The sequence below is a fragment of the Leptonychotes weddellii genome, chromosome 4, assembly GCF_054177405.1.
Source record: "Leptonychotes weddellii isolate Sample4059 chromosome 4, ASM5417740v2, whole genome shotgun sequence".
Taxonomy (NCBI): Eukaryota; Metazoa; Chordata; class Mammalia; order Carnivora; family Phocidae; genus Leptonychotes; species Leptonychotes weddellii.
In genome coordinates, this window is record NC_138372.1 from 144,224,977 (window position 1) to 144,245,776 (window position 20,800).

Below are 20,800 nucleotides of genomic sequence, written 5' to 3' on the forward strand. Positions count from 1 at the left end.
CTTCTGCTTCTCCCTCTCCCTCTGTACCTCCCCCTCCCTGACTCATGCGTGTGCACTCTCTTTCTCTCTCTCTCAAATAAATAAATGCAATCTTTTAAAAATATATATCAAGCATAGATGTGACAAGGAAACCAAGATGATATGACAAGAAGAGAATTATATAAAGTTCTACTAGGAAAAGTAGTTGAGTAAAAGTTGGAACAGTAAAGTGGCTTGGAAAAGTAGGAGATGCAAAGAGTGTGCTGATTCTTCTTCCTGGCTCTGTGGGCAAAGTGAAGGAGATCTGGGAGATATTACAGTTTTCAATTAATGGGAGACAGAGTGAGAAAAGCTTCAAGACTATAGCTTGGCTATTTTAATAGTAGAGGACCTCTACAAAATATTGTAGACCCAATTACCTGTTTTCAATTGGAGCATGGTGTAATGGAGCCTTTGACCTCGGCAAAATCGCTTCTCCAAGTTGGTAGTCTGGCTTGATCCTTTATCAAAAGTCTTGGGAGATGGGAAATAAAGGTGATTGCAAAGCATTTGGTAAACATAAATGAAATACAAAACTCAACATTAGCAACTTTCCAGCAAATTTCCCTGAAATAAGTGGTGTATTTTGTGAAAAATTTCAGAGTGGTTTCTTGATACATTAAAATGTTTTTCTCGTATTAGTGATGCTTTCACAGTTGGCTTGATTCACTTGGTATTGATGATCTACACTATAATAAAATTTAAACAGAGAAACTTAATACAGTCTGAATTGGGAACCACAGCTTCACTGGGACTTAATGTATCATGTTGCAACATAACATTCTAATATACATAATTTCCTAAATCGTGCATTGACTTCAGGGAGTACTTAAATATTCAGCTCAATTTTCTCTTAAGTGTTCAGAATATAGTTAACAATATAATGTCCTGCATGCAGAAGGTAGAGAAACTTCCCTTCACACCCAGATCCACCAGCAGAGCCAGAAACGAGGCAATAGCTATATGAAAAAGCTCCCTGGCAGAGTTACTTTCAGCACATTTTGATAGGACACAAAAGGAAGTAGAATCAATATTTCCTGAATGCTCATGTGCCAACCCTTCTACTAGTATTTTAACACACTTTAGCCATTAAAACAAATCTGCACAGAGGTGCTGTTGAAAATTAACACAGCTGTGGTGGAACTGAGACTGGGAATATAGTCTTGTCTTCATTCTCTTCATCCACATGACCAAGAATCTATGTACAAATCTATGAATGCAAGAGAGTTCTGCCCAAGCATCCCATCATGGGTATTGTAGCATCATTCCTTCTTCAGACAATCTTTTCAGTGATGCCGAACTAGGCATCCATATATGAAAAGAGTATCTGTTCCTTCCTTAAAGGCAAGAAGGGGGTTACCAGACCAGATTTTGCTTTCTTAGTAACAATAGGTATGGGTTCAGGATCCAATCTCTAACATGTTCACCAACTGTAAACTCTTGCATGACAGAGGCTATGACCTTGACTGCCAATTTCCGATTTATACCTGGTTTAAAAGAAACTTGCCCAGAATCAAGCCATGGCAGCTTATGTTTTAGTTGCTGGGTTCTTGCTTCCTCTAAACTCTGAAGACTCAAGCCCTGAATTATTTCAATTATTTATGAAATAAACCAGTGCTCACATTAATACAGGTCTTTATTTATTTGGTATAAGTAGATGAAGAAAATGTTTGGCAAATGTTCACTTTTATAGTGAATTGGGTTTGGCTTGTTGACTAAGTGGCAAAGGATTTGGATATGAATATTTCCAGTTGGCAGTAAGGAGGAGAAAGCATTCTCTATTTGCTTCATGACATTGTGAGTTTAAGGAATGCTTTGTGTTGTTTTCCCGACAGACTTACAAATCAAAAAAAGCAAGGAATGGTAATCTACAGCAATTAGTGGAAGACAATGTCAGGGGAAAAGACAAGTAAGTTTTCATTCTCAAAAGGGTGAAATCTGTCAGTAGGAGAAAGGGGAACTCTTATTTTGATGCTAATTATATAATACTAACTTCATATAGCTTTGCAGACAAACACATTAAAATTCACTTTAACTCCATGAGGAAGTTAATAAACCTATGATAAAACTAAGGTAACTACTTTAGATGAAGAACGGAGAAGTCACTTTATAAAAGGGTATCATATGCAGCCTCTGGAACAACCCCCAGTGGTCCCTACCTCTTGGTATTCCCATCCTCGTGTCATCTCTTTCCATGAAGTATGGGCTAGACTTAGTGACCTGCTTTCAATGGGCAGAATAAGGTGGAACTAACAATGTGTGTCATAAGAGGCAATATAGTCTCTCTCTCTCTCTCTCTCTCTCTCTCTCTCAGATCATTCTCTCTGGGGGAAGCCAGCTGTACTACCATAAGCAATCCTATGGTGAGGTACATGTGGCAAGGAGCCAACAGCCATGTGAGTAAGCTTGGAAGTGTATCGTCCAGCCCCATTCAAACCTTTAGATGACGAGATTCCCAGCTGACAGTTTGAATGCAGCCTCATGAGCGACTGTACCACAAATACTCAGCTAGGCTGCTCCCAGATTCCTGATCCTGAGAAACTGTGCAGGATACAAATGCACATTGTTTTAAGCCACTAAATTTTGAGTTAATTTGTTGTGCAGATAACTGGTTCAAGGAGGCAGGAGTGATAACAGACACTCTATCCTGGAAAGGATAAGGGCCAGGAATTCACTTCAGCAAGAAGACTAGACAGGAGTATATCAGGTTTAAGTAGGTCTGTTAGAAGAATAAAATATAGGCCACAGGTCTTGAGAGTCAGCACATCAAGGCTGAAGGACTGGAGGGCCAGCAAAATTGGCACACTTTGGAAAAGTTAGTACATAAGAGTTTAACCCCAAAGGTTAGTAGAGGATGCAGGTGAATGACCTTATTGGGGGTAGCTACAGAGAAGCTAGAATTACTTCATAGTTTGGGAGACTGTATGACATTCGATGTGGAAATTGTCCTAGTTATCAGAATTCAGGCAATTAAATAGACATGGTTGCTACCCTCTAGGAACTTATATTTCTAAAGGGACAGATTGACATGGGCAAGCATATAAAAGGATATAACTCTAAATTCCAAAAGAATATTCTTTCTCCTCACCATTCTCTCTGCCTCTGTCAAGCTCAGACTCTCCGCACCTCATGCCTAGCACTTAATTGCTACCAGGTTGTTTCTTGTTCTTGAGCCTTTTCTCCTCAGCTAGACTGTAGGTTCTTAAGGAAAGGATCATGTCTCATTCAATAATCCTCCTCTAACCACAAGTTCTTATTTGAAATGTGAGTATATGTGGACATATTTCTGTGTACCTTCTCTGAAGCCACAAGAATTTTGGATCCTTATACGTGAATCATTTCAAATGCCACCATCTTGTCTGTAGTGAGATTCAAAGCCCTCTGGGTTATTTTGTTCTACCCTCTTCTGCCTCTCTATACTATTGGTTATATTCTCTCCAATTTTTGCAAAGGTGCATTATCCATTTTCTTTATACTATGGGAATTATGATGTGGTGCAAGAAATGGTGCTAGGTGTTGGGAGGACATGCTGCCATAGATAAGATCGACATGGACCCTGCCTTTCTGTCATTTGCTACCCATGTAGTCTGTATAATATTAGGAAAAAAGTAATTAAACAACAATACACATAAACAGTGGCAGCTCCCAGGAATGTTTAAAGATAGTACCCATGATGTGTCAAGCTATTTCCCAGTGGAGAATCCATTTTTTGATCTGACACTATGCCATAAGTGATATTTCATACCAAAGAAAGCTTCATAAGATCTTCCAACACAGAACACTCTTTAGAACAGAAGGATGTACTCATGGGGCGCCTGGATTGCTCAGTAGGTTAAGCAACTGACTCTTGATTTCAGCTCAGGTCATGATCTCAAGGTCGTGAGATGGATCCCCAGGTCAGGCTTTGCGCTGGGCATGGAGCCTACTTAAGATTCTCTCTCTGCCTCTCACTCTATCTCTCTCTCAAAAGAAAAAAAGAAAAAGAAGAAGAAGAAGTTGTACTCATATAAAAGGACATAGATAAAGAACATGAGAGCACCTGGGTGGCTCAGTCATTGAGCGTCTGTCTTCGGCTCGGGTCATGATCCCGGGGTCTTGGGATTGAGCCCCACATTGGGCTCCCTGCTCGGTGGGAAGCCTGCTTCTCCCTCTCCCACTCCCCCTGCTTGTGTTACCTCTCTCACTTTGTCTCTCTGTCAAATAAATAAATAAAATCTTTAAAAAAAAGAACACAAATGTTGGAGACACAAAAATGAAGTATCTTAAAAGCAGGCAGCTAGCAGTTGTCAGAGCATATTGAAGGGTGGTAAGACCTTAGAAAATAACTTCTTAAACCTTGATATCTATCGTTTAAGCAAATAGCATAAAGTGTATTTTTAAAAAAAACCTTCACATATATATTAAATGATTCATTACAATTCTATAAAATGACTAACTCCTAATCTGTTAGGTGTCCATTTAAAGTTGTTTCTTCCCGGAGTCCATCCCAAGTAGTCCCATAGCCCTTGTACGCTAACACAATTTAGAGTAATTTAATATTGAATTGTCTATTTCCATCCAATGAATCATGGGCTTTTAATGAGAGCAGGGACCTGTCTTTCTTGATCAGTTTTGTATCACTAGTCCCTAGCACAGTGCCTCACCATGGAAAATGTGATGGATAAAGGAATAAATACATGGAAGTAAAAAAGGGTCTTCACAAAAAACAAACAAACAAACAAAACACCTGTTATCATATGCATGCTTTCTCTAAAAAGATAGAGAAAACATCAAAAAGAAATAAAATCATTATGTAGGACTGTTCAAACATGTCTGATGATAAATAATTCTGCTAGGAGCACAAGATACATTAATTCCTTTTCATTCATTTTCTTCATTTATTTGTTACCTTCCTACTGCAGGCTCAGCAATGTTTTTACCTATCCTGTTTGGCCTTTAAGCCCTTTCTGGGTGCTGCTTTCTAGATTTGGCCCCAGCAGAGAGACCTGACATTTCTGGAACTCACTCTCCAACTTTGCCTTGAAGGGCCTGACGTTGAACAGTCCCAGCTTGCTCATTCATCACAGGCTGAGGTATTTGAACTGAATTCTGCCAGAAACAACAGCCACTAAAGCAGTGTGAACAAAGAAGACACATTGCAAAACAGGGTTCAAGAAGATTCTTCTTTGATAGCGATTAGAACTGATTTTTTTCTCTGGAAAGTCTGAGGTTGAGGAGCCGTCGCTTTTAAGGAGAGGAAGGCCATGCAATGTTAAAGGATAAGGAGCGATGCAATATGCTGTATTTGGTTCCAAATGGGCGTCTCTTGTAGGAGTTCAGCGAAGGAGCAGATGATGTGGGATGGCAGGGTCAAGGGGCCCTCGGTGATGAAGGGGGCCATAAGTTAGCTTTGAAGGATAGAAAAGTTTTAGATAAGTAATAATGTATATGACTTCTTTACAGGACAAAAAATAGAGAACAGTTTGGTTGTAGTGGTGGTTCTTGGTCTCCACTCTGGATTCACTTGAGGAGTGCAATAAAATGAGAATTCACATGATCTGTCAATACCCTCCAGCCAAAGACCACCAAGAACACACCAGCAGTTGAAAGAGACTGGGTTTATTGATCATCACAAAGAGGGAGAACCATGTGGTCTCTTAGTAAGAGGGTGTTAGAAAAGATTTACTATAGGGATGTTTGGGTGTCTCAGTCAGTTAAGCTGCTGACTCTTGATTTGGGCTCAGGTCATGATCTCAGGGTTCTGGGATCGAGCCCTGAGTCCCTGGGTCTGACTCTGTGCTTAGTGGGGAATCTGCATGAGGATTTCTCTCCATCTCCCTCTGCCCCTACCCCTGCTCACTCTCTCTCTAAAATAAATAAATAAATCTTTTTTTAAAAAAAAAAAGGACTATAATATTTGGGCTTTTGCTAGTAATTTGGGGGAGGGTCCAAGGAAACAGGGCTTTGCTCTACATTAGATGCTGTCAAAAAGCAGGGGTATTTCTGTGATTGGGTATCTTAATAACTCTTACCTAGAAGATGGAAGAAACCAAGCAATACAGTAAGCATAATTAGTAAAGAAGCAGCAATCAATCATACCATTCAGGAAAAGGAGTATTTGGCCACTTTTGTTGTTTGAGCACTGTTCCTGTATTTGTCTGTGCTGACACTTGATTACAGATTGGTTATCATGGGCACCAAGTGGCCTTGTCTGAAGCTGGTGTTCTGTGAAATTGCTTGGGCTCAACAGGAGAATACCATGGCCTACATATGAATACCAGGGCAGCTGCCAGATGTTGGGGATTGCTTTTCAATTTTTTAGATGCAGCACATGAAACTGATTCACCGGTGGACAAGAAGTCTATATTTTTAATAAGATGTCTATGTGATTCCAATGGAGGGAATCTGAGGATCAAGTTTTCCTATGATGGGAAATAAGGCTGAACAAGAGGAGCAAAGGATTATAGAGATCCTTAAAAAACAGGCTAATAGGTTTGAACATGATTCTGCCAGCAAATAGCAGCCATCAAAGACATACAAGCAAAGAAGCAGTATTGCAAAGCAGGGTTCAGAAAGATTCTTCGGTCGGTAGTGAAAAGAGCAGTTAGAGCATAAGGGATGGGAGCTCAGGCTGGGGGTAAGCAGGGAGAATAGAAGCAGACAGACAGCAGCTAGGAAACTCAGGCAGGGGCTGATCCTGACAAGATGATAAATTGGATTAAAATATTGGCAATGGGAATGGAAAGAAATTGTTGGATGTGAAAGACATTAAATAAAAATTTGAAATCCATTCACTGTGAGCTTAGAGGACAGGGACTTATTTTGACATTCTTGGCTCCCAGGCCTGTGCCTGGGGCAGATTTTACCTCAGGGGGCACAGCATACATCCAGGAACTATTTAAGGACTGAATCGATTAAACAATTAATAGGATTATATAACTGACAGGTTGTGGGGGAAGAGGAAGAAGGAAAAGATCAAGAGTGATTTTAGGACAGTTTGGAAGGGAAAATTATTTCTGTAGAAGGAGCATTCAGTTTGGTCATATTGAGACTCAGTAATGTCAGAAATTAGCAATATGGGTTTGGAAATTGAATTCAAGAGATAGGTTAAAGTAAGGGTTGCAGGGTGAATAAATGGGAGGACTGAAGTTTTTGGAGTACATGGAATTACTAAGAGTGGGTAGATGGAAGAATGGAAATCAGAGTCAGCCTCCTCTTCATTTGGCATGGCAATTTTTGTTTTCTACCCTAGAGGATGAGCTCCTATTAGGGGGGGAAACACATACATTATATATATATATATATAGATATATATATATCTTTCAGAAATACAGTGTAGATTTTATGAGCATGTTTTTGAAGTCAGCAGACAGGGTTTCCAGTACATCCTTGTTCCAATCAAGCTGTTTTTTTTTCATGTATTTAACTTACCTAAGTTAGAATTTCCTGACCTATAAAAAGAAGACAGTAAATGTAAAGCCAAGCTCTTAAAGATAAGTCTGGAAAGAAAATGAAAATACAAATCTCATGTGGGAATGTATGAGTGACAGTGTGCAGTAAATATGAAGTTTTAGTTTGCTTTTTAGGATAGTTCTGTCTTCTCAAAACATGACTTCTTAAGGAAAAGTGGCCATCTTCAGTGACTCTGCCCTTTCATATCATAGGACAAGGATTGAAAATTTAAGTGTACCCAGTTGCTGCCAAAATGGTGGAATTTTATTTTATTTTATTTTTATTTATTTATTTTTTAAAGATTTTATTTATTTATTTGACAGACAGAGAGAGAAAGCACAAGTAGGCAGAGCGGCAGGCAGAGGGAGAGGAAGAAGCAGGCTCCCGACTGAGCAGGAAGCCCGAGGTGGGGCTCGATCCCAGGACCCTGGGATCATGACCTGAGCCGAAGGCAGCTGCTTAACCAACTGAGCCACCCATGCACCCCAAATAGTGGAATTTTAGAGCACTCTCTAGAAACTAAGTAAATACAAAATAAGAGGGAAAATCCTTTGACTTGACAATTTTTTTCTTAAAGATTTAATGTATTTGTTTGAGAGAGAGAGAGCATGAGCAGGGGAAAAGGGCAGAGGGGTGAAGGGAGAGAGAAGCAGACTCCCTGCTGAGCAGGGAGCCCACATGGCTGGATCCTAGGACCCCAGCATCAAGACTAGAGCCAAAGACAGACACTTAACCGACTGAGCCACCCAGGCGCCCTTGACTTGACAACATTACATCCAAGCACTAATGGAGTTGTTAAATAAAAGTAAATATATTTGAGATAGCTCCTGCCTAGCTCATTCTGAGTTTTGTAAAAATGTATTTCCAGACAGCTCACTGAAAACAGCCCTATCTTGTTAAAATTTAACCAAAATGTGGGGGTGTTCTATACAAATGCTCACTTGTCCTTTACTATTACTGATATATTTTGTAAAATAAATGTTTCAACATCATACATTATGAGAATCAAGTTATTAAGAATCAGGAAAAATACCAGGCTTCATTGAGAAAGTTTGAAACATACAAGAAAACATCTTTAAATAGCAATGCTGAACACCACACAGTGTGTTAGAGTACTTGTGTTCCCACCAAGATTCTTATGATACACTCAGTGTTGGAGATACAAAAATCTGAAGCATCCATTTCCATATTTGATTTGCACATGGTCTTCTTGCTTATCATGCTGTCTATCTAAATATGCTAAAATTGATTAAGGTTTCTTTTTTTCTGTTGAAAATAGAGCTACCCTATGACCCAGCAATTGCACTACTGAGTATTTACTCCAAAGATACAAATGTAGTGATCCAAAGGGGCACCTGCACCCCAATGTTTATAGCAGCAATGTCTACAATAGCCAAACTATGGAAAGAGCCTAGATGTTCATCAACAGATGAATGAATAATGAAGATGTGGTGTATATATATACAATGGAATATTATGCAGCCATCAAAAAATGAAATCTTGCCATTTGCAATGACATGGATGGAACTGGAGGGTATTATGTTAAGCAAAATAAGTCAATCAGAGAAAGACAATTATCATATGATCTCACTGATATGAGGAATTTGACTTAGATCAAAAATTAATGATGTATGGTGACTATCATAATAAAATTAAACTAAAAAAAGAACACTACTGAAATAAATAAATAAATAAAAACTTAGAAAAAAGGTTTCTTTTTTTTCTTATACAAGCCTTTATTCTCCAACCTTCTTGGTGTGGGTAGAGGGGGAGAGGGGCTCCAGTTTATTGCAGCAATTTGTGTAATCTATGGGAAAAGAACACTGGCCTACATTTTAAGATATTCAGCTTTTTTTTTTTTTTTTATTTGACAGAGAGAGAGAGAGAGCGTGAGCAGGAACACAAGCAGGGGGAGTGGGAGAGGGAGAAGCAGGCTTCCCGCCGAGCAGGGAGCCCGATGTGGGACTCGATCCCAGGACCCTGGGATCATGACCTGAGCCGAAGGCAGACGCTTAACGACTGAGCCACCCAGGCACCCAAGATATCCAGCTTTTAATTCAGATTCTATCCTAATCATAAAAATGGAAGAAACAAACATTACTTAAACATCTACAACACACCAAGTCAAGATATATGTAATCTTGTGTGGGTGGTAAAGGAGACCCAATAAGGTAATTATCATTAGTCTCACTTTATCAATAGGGAAAACAGAGGCTCAGAAAAGATAAATAATTTATCCAAGGTCGTTGACTAGGAACTAGGATGCAAATATTTAAACTGACTTTGAAGTTCCCAGTTCTTTCAGTTATATTAATTCCTATGACTACAAACCATTCATTTTTTTTGGTTGTTATTTGATACTATAGTTAGAGAAAAGCTGCTACAAGTTAAGAACTTTTTTCAGGATGTTGGGAAATATTTTTGCAGAAATCATTTTATTAGTTTACAGCATAAGTTAGATGTGAAGATAGAGATCTGGAAGTATGTGTTCTAAGTGAGTACATTTTAATAATATTGGAATAAATCAATTAGCTACATTGTGACTGTACAATGTTATACTTAAAGCTTAATGTGAGGAAAGAAAGACTGAATTACAACATATGATCAGTATCCTTATTTTTATGCATTAGCCTCCATTATTTTTCCTAGGGGCTGCATTTCCAATGCTCTTTAAGAATTTTAGATTTCTCAGTATTGTGTTTTTCCAGACCAAATCTTTGATTGTCTCAGTCAAAATTCAACTGATGTTGTGGGCTGATTTTTTTCTCCCTAACATTTTATTGAAACAGTCTATTTCTCTGGAATAGTATAAGTTGTTCTTACAATTTCCTGTTGGGTGGGACATTTTTTTTTCTTTTTTGGCTATGCTGTTTTCTTAAACTATGAAGCCATTTCAAGACATGTTTTATCATCCTTTTTGCCCTTTAGAGGAACCTCCCTATAATTTAAGGTTGTTAATAACCTCACCAAAGTGACATTTCTAATATTTACTTATTTATTTTTCTCATTAGACACACAGAATGAAGGACAGTGGTTTTTCATTAGTACTTCTAATTCCAACCTACAATAAGTGGTTAATAGTGTATTCCTTCAGTAAAGTTGTGTGTCATAAAAAGGGTATTTTATTTATTTTTAAAAATATTTTATTTATTTATTTGAGAGAGAGAGAGCGCACAAGCAGGGAGAGAGGCAGAGGGAGAGGGAGAAGCAGACTCCCCACTGAGCAGGGAGCCTGATGGCAGGCTCCATCCCAGGACCCCAGGATCACGACCTGAGCCGAAGGCAGATGCTTAACCAACTGAGCCACCCAAGCACCCCCTAAAAAGGGTATTTTAAACATAAATGTAAATAAGGCTAACAATTTTAAAAATATGTGAGAGAAATATAAATAAAGCTAACAATGCCTTAAAATATAGGCCATCCCTTTAGGAGTTGAAAAACCAAACACATTTCCTGAAGTTGTTTCTGGAAAGCAAAAGGCATTGGAATTAAATCAATTAATTATTTAGGACATGTGTGTTCTTATCTTCTTTATCACTGTTATTATGAAGGCACTTTTAATCACAATTAGAATGTGACATGTGTACCCATTTATACTTCATCATTAATTAGAGCAAGTGACATATTCCTTGGGAACTTATTAATGAAACAGAACAAAAATGACAGGGACTCTATGAAGCCAATAAATACATTGGATCATTGAAGATAAAGGAAAGAATGGACATCCTTTCCCTTTCACAGATGCAAATTTGAATGCTGTTTTAGAAAATTATTCCGGTATTTCCTGTTTGATTAGTGAGGAGTTTCTTATTTTGAAATTCCCCTGCAAGTGTGGCCTGACTTACTCCTAGTAAGATACCATTACAGTCCCCCCACCCCCCATCCCATCTGTGATTTTGCTTTCCACTGTTTCAGTTACCCACGGTCAGCCGGAAGCCGATGATCCTCCTTTTGACTTACCATCAGAAAACCAGTAATAGCCTAACGCTATGTCACAAACCCTGTATCATTCACTTCGGTTCATCTTATCAATGTAGGCATTTTATCATCTCACATTATCACAAAAGAAAGGTGAGTACAGTACGAGATATTTGGAGATAGACCACATCCACATTACTTTTATGAGAGTATACTGTTATAATTGTTCTATTTTATTATTGTCGTTGGTAATCTCTTACTGTGCTTAATTTATAAATTAAACTTGATCATAGGTGTGTGTGTATAGGAAAGAATATAGCATATATAGGATTCCATACTATCTGTGGTTTCAGGCAACCACTGGGGGTCTTGGAACGTATCTCCCTCAGAAAAGAGGGGCTACTGTGGCTGCATTCATGCATGAAAGCAGATTAAACCATCTTCTATACCTCTTGATCTAACCAACTGTCCTTATAATGTGTTTTAATGTTCTAGACCTACTGGGTCAAAGAGTGTGAAAGCATCAGGCACCCTGGAAAAACACTCACAATGCGGTTATACTGATGTGAGAGAGTGCTGTCTTCTCACATCAAGTAACATGTAATCACCCCTTATTTTTGGAAATTGTAGGGCAAGTACTGAACTGGTAGTCATTAAACTAAGGTTCTAGTTCTCAGCCCATTTCTCACTTAAAAGGCCACCCTTGGAAGTCACTTAGCCTCCCTCGGTCTCAATTCCCAACCAGTAAAATGAAGGACTTTCAGAGTGTATTGTCTCTAAGACATCCTCCAGATGTAAGGCTTTAACAAGACCCATAAAATCTGTATTTAATGCCAGAATCCAATTGGAATACCTTTAAATTTACTAAGTAAATACTGAGCAATGGGGGGCCTGCACCCACCTGCTGAGTGACATTTTGAAACTCTCTAAACCATTGACCTTTTCCAAAAATGAGGGCATTGTACACTTTTCTTTATCCTATTAGCATAGGAGGCATGAGAGTAAGTAAAATTCCTAGTTACAAAGCTGCTTAGAATTTGGAAACCATCTTTCGTAAACATGCAATCTATAGATAGCTACCTATTAGAATGACTAAATATACATCCTAAACAAACATGCTAAGAGAGCTACTAAGAAAGTCAAGTGAAAAACCATTTTTGATGAATGTTAACTAGACAATATATACAAATATCATATCATTATGTTGTGCACCAAAAACTGACATGTTATATGTCAATGGTACCTCAATTTAAAAAAAGGGGGGGAAGTAAAAAACCATTTTATTTTCTTTTAGACAAGCCCCAAATATTTTTCTCATCTATTTTTAAAATTAAGAATAGGGAATATTGCCTAATAGTTAACACATTTAAAAACTAGGAAGGAGGGGTGCTTGGGTGGCTCAGTCGTCAGCTTAGGTCATGATCCCAGGCTCCTGGGATAGAGCCCCGCATCAGGCTCCCTGCTCAGCAAGAAGCCTGCTTCTCCCTGTACCACTCCCCCTGCTTGTGTTCCCTCTCTCGCTGCATCTCTCTCTGTCAAATAAATAAAATCTGTAAAAAAAAATAAAAATAAAAACTAGAAAAGAGAGGCAGAGGTTAGAAAGGAAATGAAAGATGAAAATGGAGGAGGAAAAAAATGAGAAAAAGAAAAAAAAAGATTCACAGATGGAGAGAGAAATATACAAGTCAGGAAAGATAAGGAAATACATCAGAGGGAATTTCATAAAAGTTAAGTGGACAGGGAAAGAAAGACACATTCAACAAATGGAACATTAGTCATCCATGAGAAAGGTTTTCATGGAGAAATAGCTTAATCAATGGCTTTTAATGAAATAGGTTTCATACACATAGTAGTTTTAAGCAATCACAGGCATATGGGGAAAGATAACCTCTTGGCACAGATTTCTGGGCCAACTGAAGAGGAATTGAGGACTGAATCAGAGATTTCCCAATGTTATTTCAGTTAAAATGAACTTCTTCAATGGGTATTCCCTACACTATTGTAAAATGATAGTAACTGACTAGAAATTGGGCCTCATCTAGAATGAGGAAGAGAAAAATTTAGGATAGAATAAAAAAATTTTTAAGTATTTTGTTCTCCATGGGAACAATAAATTATTTATAATTTTTCATGGAAGCCATTTATTTACAAGTCTTCTAAATAATGTATAAAAACTGTTAACATCAATCTCTTTTCATATTATTATTAATTCAAAATAGAATATTTCTGAAATTAAGGAGTTAATTGCTCTTTTTCAAGTGTTATAGATAAAAGCATAATTGTTATTTTTAAAATATCCTTATCATTTGGTGACATAGTAGATGTATATGAGTGAAATGACATGATTTCCTTTAATATCTATCAAAATATGTGGGGGTTTATAGATAAAACAAGTATCAGAATGTTGCTAATAACTGAATCTGAGAGATGTGTACATAGAGGTTCATTTATTTTCTATTTTTGTGTATATTTGAGATTTCCTACAACAAAAAAAATAAAGCATCTTTTTTTGAAACTGAGTCAATACATGATATCTCACTTCAGGACATCATGAAGGACTCAAGGATTTTTTGTTACTGAAGTCTTCTTTTTCAGTGACTTCTACAACTTTATTTTTCATCATCCTCTGAGTTTTATTTTCAGAACAGCTGAACTGTATTTTTATAAATTTTCACTTCAGAAACACAGCAAGTCTTTTTTTTTTTTTTTTTTTTTTTTTTTAAGATTTCACTTATTTATTTGAGAGAGAGAGAGAGAGAATGAGAGACAGAGAGCACGAGAGGGAAGAGGGCAGAGGGGGAAGCAGACCCCCCGCTTGAGCAGGGAACCCGATGTGGGACTCGATCCCGGGACTCCAGGATCATGACCTAAGCCGAAGGCAGTCGCTCAACCAACTGAGCCACCCAGGCGCCCCAGAAACACAGCAAGTCTTAAGAAATGGATGAGAACCAGGTACTTAGTGTACGGTTTTCCACTGTGTTTTATTTTAACCTAAGTCCCAGATTCTAAAAGCAGAAATGAAAGTATCTTTCTGCCTTGGGTAAAGATGTCTCAACTGTTTGATGAGAAAACTGGAGAAAAAGTGGCGTTTGGAAGCCTTGCTTTGGCTATCACCTGAGACTGGTATCCTAGAAGTGCGGTGTGCTCAGTCTACTGGAGGAGGCATGCCTGCCTCTTACTCACACACTGCTTTATTTGCAAGTTAAAGTCTCAGAGGAGACTGCCTGTCTACCCAGCTGCAGAATGTGTATGTGATGATTGCATCTGTCGCCATGGAAACTGAAATATAACCGATAAACTACACACCCCAAACAGATTAAAATTGACTTAGAAAAACTATGTAGGGTTATTACAAAATGTATGATAAAACATCTCTTTACTGTACCTCCTTCTTTATTTTTTATTTTTTTTTTAAAGATTTTATTTATTTATTTGAGAGAGAGAGAATGAGAAAGAGAGCACATGAGAGGGGGGAGGGTCCGAGGGAGAAGCAGACTCCCTGCCGAGCAGGGAGCCCGATGCCGGACTCGATCCCGGGACTCCAGGATCATGACCCGAGCCGAAGGCAGTCGCTTAACCAACTGAGCCACCCAGGCACCCTGTACCTCCTTCTTTAAAATGATAGCTTATGAAGTAGAATTTTCATAGAAATCGTTCTCCGTAACAGAGTTTGTGGTGGTAGCAAGGTTATTGCTGAATAAATCCTTCAAGTAGTACATGACAGCAGGTGGATGAATGGTTTAAATACATATATGCTATATGTATAAGGGTAATGATACCATTATGTAATACTATGAGTCCCAGAAATCCAGGCCCAGATATGTTTGAACTTAATAAAAATATAATTGATTTTTGTTTTAACCTGTTCTACTATTTCAAAGATGTATATCTATTGTCTTGTTGTTGAACTTATATTAACCTAAACTTAATAATAGCTACCACTAATTCAGCATTTACTCATAATGATAAAAATCATAGATATGGAGAACTAATAATCGAAACTATTGTAGAACATTCATTGGTTGAAATGGAGATTTTTTTTTTTCCTGGAATGTGGCTATCATACCTAAAGAACTAAGATTGGTCATTTGGGGAAACTGAAAAATTATGGAATGATGATTATTTAGATGTCATACAATTAACAAACCTTATTTTTGGGGTGTCAAGGTATTGAGATCATTTGATAGTAACAATAAATTAATTTTTTTTTTCCTAGCAAAAATTAGCAATGGTAGTATATACTAAGGGAAAAGAGAAAACACTGGAATTGTTCTTTACCACTTTTGGATTTTCATTGTGTAATGAATTTGTTTTGCATTAGGACTTTTAAAAAACAACCTTCCAAATTACACAGAACACGAGGACAACTTATGGAGGATATGTCTGTCTCCCCGAAATTTTGAAGTTTATTTTGCCATCTTTTAAGTCAAAGGAAGACTGGAAAGTCTGTTTTTCCATTTGTTGCTATGAATGTTTATAGGAAGGAGAAGATTCTTTTGGAGACAGCTGAAATAAAGTTCCAATGTTCTAAATTCTCTCCTTGGAAATGACTCGTAGCTTCTAATGTAGGACATTCTAATGATCTGTATGTGGATGTATGGAATGTTCAATGGCCTAGGAATGGTGATAGCTGGATCTTAGTTTATTCTCTGTCCTGCCATTACTTGGCTGTAGATCTCAGACATTTTTGGCCCACAGTTTTCTCATCTGTCAGATCTCAGAGGAGGTGCCAAATAATCGGTAACATTCCTTTTGGTTCTAATTAGAATCAAACCTTACGTGAATGTTTCTGTCTGACTCAACTCCAATCCATAACTCCTTTCTCCCTAATTATTTTCTGGTATTGGTCCAGGGATAAACATGGATCCAGTTCTAACCAATGAAGTGTTAATGGCTGAGATTCCATAAAAGCTTTTTAAAAGGAGAGATTGGGACAGAATGATCCTTTGAGCCTTTTGAACCTGTCCCCTTCTTGCCTGCAAAAAATGTAATGCTTAGGTGTAGTGGCCATCTTTTTTTTAAGATTTTTTTATTTGTTTATTTGAGAGAGAGAGAGCAGAGTGAGCAAGAGAGAGCACAAGTGGGGGGAGGGGCAGAAGGAGGGGAAGAAGCAGACTCCCCGCTGAGCAGGGAGTCCTACTCTGGAATGGATCCGAGGACCCTGAGATCATGACCTGAGCCTAAGGCAGACGCTTACCCGACTGAGCCACCCACGCGCCCCTGTAGCAGCCATCTTAATATCCATGAGGTGACAAGCTAAACAGTCAGGATAGCAGAAGCAGAGAGATGAAAAGAATGTGTATCCTTAACGGCTTCTTTGAGAAGCCATGCCAACCTCGGACTGCCTGTATCTAGATTTCTTGCTATAAGAGAAAAATAAACCCATTGTTTAAGCCATTGTGGTACGGTTTACTATTATTGGCAGTAGAATTTATGCCTAAATGACATAGCTTAATACAACAAATAAAACTAAAATGCCCTAATTGAAGATGGTTCCTTATGAAGGATACAAAGATCAATACCATGATTGCTTCTCTCAAGGAGCTTCTAAGTAGAAGACAAAAGATGAACACTAAACTAGCTACAATACCAGTCAGAATGCATTAAGAAATGTACCAATAACATTTTAAGCAAGATGAAGTCATACTTGATCTAACAATGTAGGAAAATTGGGCATAGAGCCCCCCCTTTTTTTAAAGGTTTATTTATTTATTTGAGAGAGAGAGAGAGAACCAACAAGCAGGGGGAGCAGCAGAAGCAAGCTCCCCGCTGAGCAGGGAGCCTGAGATCGTGACCTGAGCAGAAGGGAGACGCTTAACTGACCGAATCACCCAGGTGCCCCTGGGCATAGAGCCTTAAAGAGATATATTTTAGTACTCTTGCAAGTTCATGCTGCCTCCTAATTACATTAATAGTTAAATTATTAATATAGAAGTAATAATTGGACATTAAGCTATGATAACTTTATCATGCTGATCTAGAGACCGTGTGTCATACCATTAAGCTTGACTTTTGATTTAACATTTTAGAAAAATATTGTTTTTATAAAGTATCATTTTAAAAGAATTCCACATTTGGGAGATTAAAAAAGGTCAGGGTAACCCATTTCCTTCTGCTTGATCAGCTATGGTTTATGGAACTACTCCAGTGCCCTAATAATTTGCTGTTTGAAAAAATTGGACTAAAGTCAATGCCTGTCCTCCTTTTTATACACTTTTTTTTTTCCACTGCTCTGATGCTACACTGACCCTACCCTACTATCCAAGTCTTTTCCCAGACTGTGTAATCTGATAAGCGATTCAACACAGATGAGTTAACCAATAAAAGTTGCTTAGTATGCTACCAGTGTTCCCTCGTGTCTGTGCTTTTATAGCATCTAACCTGTGATAATTCCTGATCACATTTTAGAATCATCAGGGAAACTTTTAAAAATACCAAATGCATGAGCCCTCCCATCCAAGCCAATTTGAATCTAATTGGTCTGCAGTCGGATGCAGGAATTGATAGGTTTAAAAGCATCTCAGGTGTTTTTAGTGCACAGCTAAGGTTAAGAACCAGCCATCTAACCTACATTCAAGACATGTATCCACCAGATGCCTGACATGGCAAGTTTCTCTAAAAAGCTACTCTCAGCCTTGTGGGATTGGATGACTAAAGCACGACTCATTTTGCCCCTGAGCTAAAAATGAGTTTGTTGAAAGAATCCTGCATTTTCTCAGCAACACCACAGGGAATGGGGTCTCTTCAGGGCCTGCACCCAGTATCGGGAAAGCTGACAGGAACCAGACCCTGGTTCCCTCTGCCCCTTCCTCTCTTGCTGGCTCATGCTCTAATTCTCATAGACTGCTGCTTCTCTGCAGATTTTTGGTTAATTCTTTCCCCCCACCTTCACCCCCAGATATTTGGTCTATTCTGCTCTTTCTGCAACCCAGCTCTCTCTGCCTCTGCAGCTATGAAGGAAAATACTATGGCTACTCAAGGTCACCACATGTATTTGTACCCCTCACTTGAAGTTGCATCTACCTAGAGGGCTGCCCTTTTCTTATATGAACAAAATGGTCCCTTTGGAGGGACACGGCCTCAAGATAAATCACTACTGGTGGCCCAGTTTCTCTTTTAGGAGATAGGTCCAAGCTCCGAGGCTCCTTTCTTACACGTACATAGTCTCTGAGAAGCTCTGGCCCATCACTGCCCATTCTGATCTATTCACCTATGCTCTGAGATGCAGGGTAATATGGCAGAAACACATTTAGAGGACTCATCCCTACATGGGGAGGTATCACTTATTTTAAAAGGGGATCATTTATGGGGTGGGCATTTAACAAGAAGGTCAACTTGATCCCTCAAAGAGCTGGCTTTTGAATATGGGAGATGTCTAAAACATAAAATGTCTCTCAGAAGCCCTCTGTCAGTGTAATGAGCACGTAGGAAACACCAGAGAACTTTTCTGACTGGAGTGTTCCAGGAAAGCATTATGGAAGGGATAAAATTTTTATAGACAATGTAGGATAAGAAGCAACCCAGACAGGCAAAGAAAGCATAATGAACAAAGGCATGGGGTGAGGATGGCAACTATTTCAGACTGATTGGACCACAGGATTCAAAACGTAGTGTGTGATCAAGTTGAAGCCAGATTGTAGACTGTTGAAACTCAGACAAAAGGATTCCTTCTAGAAAATATAAAGTTTTTGAGCAAGAGAAATATATAATCAGATGAGTATTTTAGGAAGGTCAATCTCTTCCAAAGTGACTTAGTAACTAAAGAGGAGAAGATATGAAAGTAGATGAGTAGATCAAATAAGAGGCAAGACAATCTAGGTTGGTGGCAGTAAGAATAAAAAAATAAAGATAGGGCATTCTTGAGGACCATGGGGATTTCAGGCAGCATGCCAGGGGCAAGGAGAGAGATATTTGGATTAGGAAGCATATTCCAGGCTCTGGCCACATACATGTATGGGAAGCCAGTTCTGATAAGTTCCTTTTTAAGGCACCCTATTGTATTTATTTCATTTGACTCATTCCATCATTCTCTCACTCAACAAACATTTACTGAGCACCTGATTTGATCAGGCATTATGTGAGGAGGTGGTTCTGATAAGATGAATGAGACTGGTCTCTTCCAGTGAGGATGCGGACATGAAAACAATGAATGAGAAGACAGTGTGAAAAGTGCCACATGACCTCATAGGGCTGCTGGGCAGATTAGATGAGATCACGTCTGTAAGATGCTTAGTTAGGCACAGTGCCTGGTACCTAGTAAGCGCTCAAGAAATAGTAACTATTATTCCATATAAAATCCCCAGAGAGCAAAAAAGGAGTGATGAACTGCCTCAGGATATTGAAGACAGCTTCAGAGAGGAAGTGAGATCATTGACCAGGCAGAGGCAAAGATGGGCATTCTAGATGGAAGGGCCCACATGAGCAAAAGCATGGTGTGTTCTGAGAAGACGAAGGGTGGCCAGGGGATGTGAATTTAGTAGTGACAGGTAGGCTGGGCCTACTTTTAGGTGGCCATGCCCAGCAAAGTCTAGATTTTGTATTTTAGGCAATCAGAAGCAATGATTGGATTTCAAGCAGACAGAGGGTAAGCAGATTTCTTATTAGAAAGATCACTATGGGGACAGTGAGGGGGATGAACTAAGGGTGGGAAGTGAGAACAGGTCAGAGCTAAGAAATTGGTAGACAGCTTAAATTGTTCAGGCAAGGGGCGCCTGGGTGGCTCAGTCGTTAAGCGTCTGCTTTCGGCTCAGGTCATGATCCCAGGGTCCTGGGATCGAGCCCCACATTGGGCTCCCTGCTCAGTAGGCAGTCTGCTTCTTCCCCTCCCACCCCCCCACTTGTGTTTCCTCTCTCACTGTGTCTCTTTCTGTCAAATAAATAAATAAAATCTTAAAAAAAAAAGTTGTTCAGACAAGTCATTTGAGGTAAGAGGGTGAATTGAGATGGTTGCAGTAGAAATGGAGCAGCAGGGGGAAAAATGGCAATTTTTGTTTTTATTTTTACAATTTTTTTTTTTAAGATTTGATTTATTTATTTGACAGAGAGACAGATAGCAAGAGCAGGAACACAAGCAGGGGGAGCGGGAGAGGTAGAAGCAGGCTTCCCGCCGAGCAGGAAGCCCAATGTGGGACTCGATTCCAGGACCCTGGGATCATGACCTGAGCCGAAGGCAGATGCCTAACGACTGAGCCACCCAGGCGCCCCAATTTTGTTTTGATAAAGCATTTTATGAAACATTTTCAACAATCCATACACTTCTAAAAGCTTGTGAGGTTATGTTTGAAAATGTATCTAATTCAAAATGTATTACATTTTTACCAACTCACTCTTATAATGTTAATCTCTTCTAAAAACATAGGAAAGACCATGCTTTAGGGAAACAAAACGAAACAAACTTTCACAATTATAACATCCATTATATCATAGGTTGGAT

The 20,800-nt window shown here is 38.8% G+C and overlaps 1 long non-coding RNA gene across 1 annotated transcript in view; it reads right to left on the reverse strand.

Annotated features, from left to right (window-relative positions):
* Positions 1-401: 401 nt before the first annotated feature.
* LOC145720961 (uncharacterized) overlaps positions 402-20,800 on the reverse strand; it is a 38,666-nt gene continuing 18,267 nt past the window's right edge. The window contains exon 4 of the long non-coding RNA XR_014144339.1: positions 402-492. This is a non-coding gene — a long non-coding RNA (uncharacterized LOC145720961). The remainder of the gene's footprint in view (positions 493-20,800) is intronic.